The sequence below is a fragment of the Mus caroli genome, chromosome 15 (assembly GCF_900094665.2).
Source record: "Mus caroli chromosome 15, CAROLI_EIJ_v1.1, whole genome shotgun sequence".
Lineage (NCBI taxonomy): Eukaryota > Metazoa > Chordata > Mammalia > Rodentia > Muridae > Mus > Mus caroli.
The window spans coordinates 73,336,926-73,343,031 of record NC_034584.1 but is presented as its reverse complement, the minus strand read 5'-3'; positions in this window follow the sequence as shown (position 1 = coordinate 73,343,031).

The following is a 6,106-nucleotide window of genomic DNA, read 5'->3' as shown; positions in this document are numbered from 1 at the left end:
AATCAATAATATTGAGTGAGAGGCAGAGGAGGCCTCCTAGGGCACTCCCTCTGAGAAACCTACTTATCCCACGGTGAGTGGCTTTAGTTACACAAGGTTGGGTGTGGTCTCACCCTGCCAGGACACCTCATCATGCAGGGAGGTACCTTGCTGCCAGTTTCTAGAGAAAGAGAGAGAGTCACCCTCTGCTTACACAGCCATTCGGAGCTGTCCCTGACCCAGCTGGTCCCCCATTTGTCTGCTAGAGTCTCAGTCATGGCTGCCCAGTCTTGTATCCATGAGACTGGCTCACAGCAGAGGAAGTGGCTTCTAGTTGACCTCAGTCCAGGTCACGGGGTGCTATTCATTTTTTTCTAGGTCTCAGTTTACTCCTGCAGACTGAGAGTGTGGGACCTGGTCTCTGGTTTGATTCCCAGTCCCCTTGAGCTGATGTCATTGAACATCCTGGTCCTGTTCAGCATCAGGACATCCATTTAGCACTGGGCCACATGCACATTTCCACGGGTCCCTGTGCCAAAGAGGAAGTGTTGCCAGAGGGATTCCTTCTAGTGCCTTCTGACATCTGGTATTGCTCCAAATGCTTCCACCAACCACCAGTTTTTCGCATTTCTTACTGCTGGTAATTGATGCCAATTAATGATGATGATGGTGCCTTTAATGGGACATTTCCTTTTTGCCAGCATAGCGTTGTGCCCGCAGCCTATTCTCATAGTTTCTGTAACTAACTCTTTCTCTCTTTTATTTTAAGTCAGAATCTCATGTAGCCCAGGCTGGCCTCTAAGGTGTTTTGTTTGTTTGTTTGTTTGTTTGTTTGTTTGATGTAACTGAGGATGATCAACTTCTAATTCTCTGGCCTCTACCTCCTCAGTGTTGAGATTACAAGTGTGTGCCCCCACGCCCTGCTGGGGATCAAACCCAGGGCTTTGTGCAGGCTAGGCAAGCGATCTACCAACTTAGCTACATCCCCTGGCTCCTCTGGAAAAGCAGAGCCATCTTATCAGCTGAGCCATCTCTCCAGCCCCTAAAGCATGTCAATGTATGGTATGTAAAACTCTTGTCTTCCCTTCTTCCAAAGCCTCCCTAGTGAGAAGCACAAACACTTACATCTCAGAACCGTAGGCAGACTAACAAAGCCAGGAGGTGGGGGGCCTCTGGTTCCCCATGTGTAGTGGCTCCCCAGCCTGCTTCAGACAACTCTCTGTCTTAGCAGATAGGGATCAGCAGCTTGCAAAACCTTACTAGCTGGTTCTTGCCAGAGGGGACCTGATCTTGGGGCTAAGTGAAGAGGTGAAGTGTCTCCTATGAGGCTCTGCTAGGGAGGTGTCCCCCAGTAGATGCTTGGGACTGAGGTCAGTACTGAACCTCAGATCTGTTGCTTCTGATACATAGCCAGCTGTGACGAAATCTAATTTATAAATTAGGCACAGTCAAAGAAAATTACCACCAGGGGCTAGAGAGATGGCTCAGTGGTTAAGAGCGCTTTTGCAGAGGAACTGAACTTGATTCCTAGCCACCCATCAGTCAACTTGCAACAGCCTGTAACTCTAGCTCCAGGAGATCTGGCGCCCTCTTCTGGCCTCCAAGCACAATGCACTCATGTGCACGTACCCACACAGACACACGATGAAAAATAAAATGAATCTTTAAAGAAAGAGATTAGCAACAGTAGGTAATGATAAAGTAGAACAGTTGCCACAGGGATTATAAGAGTGACGTGAACATGGCTGCGCCATCCCGTGTCTCCTGTGTCCAGACAAACGTTATATTTTCAGGCCACAGCTGAGGACATAGAAATGAGGCTGTGGGAAGGGAGCTATGGGTAAGGGACTCTACCATGCCTTATACATTCTTATCTGTCTCCTACTTACCTTTCATCTTCCTCTCTAAAAGCATTTTCCCCCTCTGACAGTGGCAATGAATGTCCCTTAACTAACCTGCTGGAGACAGGAAGCAGTTTTGTTTTGTTTTGTTTTGTTTTGTTTTGTTTTGTTTTGTTTTGTTTTGTTTTTTGAGACAGGGTTTCTCTGTATAGCTCTGGCTGTCCTGGAACTCACTCTGTAGACCAGGCTGGCCTCAAACTCAGAAATCCACCTACCTCTGCCTCCCAAGTGCTGGGATTAAAGGCGTGCGCCACTACGCCCGGCTGACAAGAAGCATTTTGAATTTCAAGTCTGGGGATATTTGCATATATTCAATAAGATATTTGAAGGCAACATTCATACAAAGTTAATGTATATCTTCTATACATACCCTAAAGCCAACTGTACCATGGTTTTAATGCATTTGTTTTGGTGTGTGTGTGTGTGTTTTCTCTTTTGTACTGGGTCTTCTGTATCCCAGGCTGGTCTCGAACTCCCCATGTAGCCAAGAATGACCTTGAATTTCTGATCCTCCAGCCTCCACCTTCTGTATGCTAGGATCACAGGCAGGCAGATGTCACCTTGCTTGGTTATGCAGTACTGGGGATCGAACCTGGAGTCTTGTGCATGCTAGGCCAGCCCTCTCCCAGCTGAACTATAGCCCTAGCCTGCCTAAGTGTACCTGTGTCACCTAAGATCAGGTGCTAATGGTGGTATCGTGATGGCAATCACAATGTTTCAGAGGTGGGAACATTTCACGTTTGAGACTGTGGTACTGGCACTAGTCAATTTGCTTCCTTGTCTAGTTCTCACCATGCAATGTGGCAAACCATGACCTAGCTATCAGTAGCTGGGCTCCTCTGACTGCCCCATCACTGGGCTTAAAAGAGAAGCCACTGTCACAGCTGCTCCAGCCGCAGTTGGGACTACACAGCAACATCCCCTGAAGTATCACAGTGCTCTCTGATGTCAGAAGGCTTCTTGATCCAAAGGCAGCCAGGAGAAGACTGACTTCCAGGCTGCTAGGAGAAGGGTCTCAAAGCCCCACCCCCATCCCCCATGTATGCCTCAGTTGAACATTTTCTTCAACAAGGCCACACCTCCTAATAGTGCCACTCCCTGGGCCAAGCAAACCACCACATACCCCAAACCCACCTGGCCACCTGTCCTCTTCCCAGCTCTTTATGCCCACAGCACAGCCCATTTCACCCTACTAGTTATGTTTTCCTTTCTCTCTTCCCTCCCTTCAGCTTCCATCCCATGTCCCTCCCCTCTTTTGGCCACACCCTAAGGCATCTCCAACCTGGCCAGTGCTGTCCTATGATAGGCTCTTGCTCGGAGGCACAGGCTTTGTTTCTGTGTCTAGGGTCTTCCTCCAGCCACTGTCAGTGACATCCTTGGCAGCCTTGTGTACTGTCCCTTCTTTTTCTCTTTCCTCCTCAGCTTTCAAGTCCCCATCTCTGGTCCAGCCCCACCCCTGACTCTTTCCTACCCTCCCCACCCCATTCCAATTGGGTCTCGGAGCTCTGACCTTTGAGCTCTTTCTTCTCCCCAGGGCTTTTGAACCTCACCCAGGTTTTGGGTGTCATCCTAGGCTGATGACTCCCCGGTGTCCGCCTCACTTGTCTCTCGGGGCACATTGGTGTCCCCTGCCCTTCATGCCTTGTGCAGAGCTCAATGTTGTCACAGAAGTTCTCAGTGCTTTGCCATCTGTATTCCTGTTCTGTGTTTAGCAGCTTAGTGGCACCCCTGTCTCCAGCCATTTCAGTGAGAAAGCAGGTCATGTGGTGCCTAATTCATGCCAGCCTTGACTCCCACAGTTAAGCAATGACTCCCTTCCAATGATCTCACATCACCTTCTCCTCTGTCTTCTCATCCCCTTTCCTTGTCAATGGCTTCCCTTCTTGCCAAGCTGTCTCTCCCCAGGACAACTGCCACAGCCACCTGCCTGTCCTCCATGCTCCAAGACTCTACGCAAAGGATTAGGGGAGTATCTCAAAAGCGTGGCTCAGCCTGGCTGCCCTGCTGATCAGAGCTGTCTATGGTCCCCTCCCTCCCGATACAGCACAAAGTGCAGACCTTACTGGATCTGCCACTCTCTTGCTTCCATACCTCAGCTCTCCTCTCAACCCAAGGCTGCAGCCTCCAGGCTCCTCTGCCCTTCCATGCTTTTAGTTCCACATCTGACCCGTCCTCCTGTCCTCTTTGTCTCCTACCAGCTTGGATGATGCTCTCCTCAGCAACTTCCTGGCTCCCAGTGGGAAGGGGCTCAGGCCTGAATCCCCAGCTCCCTTCAGGTAGGACCTTTCTCACTTCCATGTTTCCATGGCTGTCTTGTGGGCAGTTTGGGGTGGTGGCTTCCTCTTCCTTTTCAAACACATTTTATTTAGTAACTACATGTGTGTGCACAGGTGGGGCCTGCGGGTGCTAGGATCATTGTCTGAAGATTCTTGTGTGTACAAAGTATGTACAGGTTGGAGAGCTAAGCTGCCACAAGTATTGCACAACAGCAGTGTGTGAGACAAAATAGGGTCCTGCATTACTACACTCTCACAGATTACTGCACTATCCCAGGTTACCCCACTGTCCCAGGCTACCTCACCGAGCAGGTTACTGTACTGTCAAAGATTACTGCACTGTCCCAGGTTACCCCACTGTCCCAGGTTACCCCACTGTGGCAGGTTACTGTACTGTTACCAGTTACCTCACTGTACCCGGTTACTGTACTGTCATAGGCTACTATATCATGGCAGGGTTACTTCACTGTTGCCTTCGTAACCTTCTCACTCCTTTCTCCTTGGACTCTGAGAGATTCTCTGGCTTCTTGGTGGCAATTTCCTTATGCAATTCAAGGTGGGTTTTTTTAGCTTATAATCAAAAGCTCTGACTCACTCTGGGCTCTTTCTTCCTCCCCCCTCCCCCTCCTCCCTCTTTCTTAATTCTTTCCTTCCCTTCTTTTCTCCCTTTCTTTTCCTTGTCCCCTTTTCCCTGTCTCCAAGATCTTACAATATAGCTTAGTTGGCTCACTATGTAGCCCAGGTTGGCTTTGAACTTGCAACCTTCCTGCATCTACCTGAGTGCTGGGATCTCAGGCATGTGTCACCACACCCAGCATTTGCTTTTTTCTGTCTATTCAGATTGCCCATCTTTTCTCACCGTTCTGATGAAAATATTTATAAATGATGTATTGTTGTGTCAAGTTCATTTGCACATGGTTTGAGAAACCTGTCCAAAGACTGACTAAACCGTGACTAACAGTTGGTCAAGAGCAGAGGTCTTTGTCAGCACAAACCAAACATAACCTGCTGCCATGCTGATCACCACGAGGTCTGGTGAGAGAGTCACAGATTTCCTAGGCTCTTTCTACATTATTTGCAGTCTCCTTACGAGTGTGATATGGCTACATGGCTTGCCTAAGCCCTGAGTGGCATGAGATGCATCACTTCTGAGCTGCCCCTTTAAGAGCTAAGCTTGGATGAGCTTACCCCTTGTCATGGTGACCATGAGTGCCTCTCAGCCTGAACTCTAAGTGGTAGCAATATGCAAGAGGTACCCTCCATCCTCACAGTGAACGGAGGGAGAAGTAGCCTTATGGTGAGCCAATAAAATTGAGGGACTGTTTGGAACAACAGTATCTACCACCTGATACAATCTAAAACATGGTCCATAACCATTATCATGTGTGTGTCTGTGTCTGTGTGTGTTCGTGTGTGTGTGTGTGTGTTCATGTGTGGATGTGGATGTGTGAATGTGTATTCATGTGTGCATGAGTATGTGTATGTGTGTATATGTTGTGTGAGTGCATGTGTGTGTATGTGTGCGTGTGTGTGTGTGTGTGTGTGTGTGTGCCTGTGTGTGTGTGTGTGTAGTGTACCTGCAAGTCTGTGGAGGCCAGAGGACTATGCCAGGCGTCCTGCTCTATCACTCTTCACCCTATTCCCTTGAGACTGAGCCTGAACCTGGAGCTAGACTGTCGACCTACAGTCCCCTCGTCTCTGCCCCTCCCAGTGCTTAGGGTGTGGGAGCACATGGCTACCGCAGGCTTTTCACATGGCTTCTGGCTCCTTGTTCATGTTTAGCAACTGCTTCTGCCCACTGAGTCCTCGCCCCAGTCCATCAGTTCACCAGGATTTGGACCAAGTTTTTTTTTTTTTTTGGTTTTTTGGGACAGGGTTTCTCTGTGTAGCCCTGGCTGTCCTGGCACTCACTTTGTAGACCAGGCTGGCCTCGAACTCAGAAATCCGCCT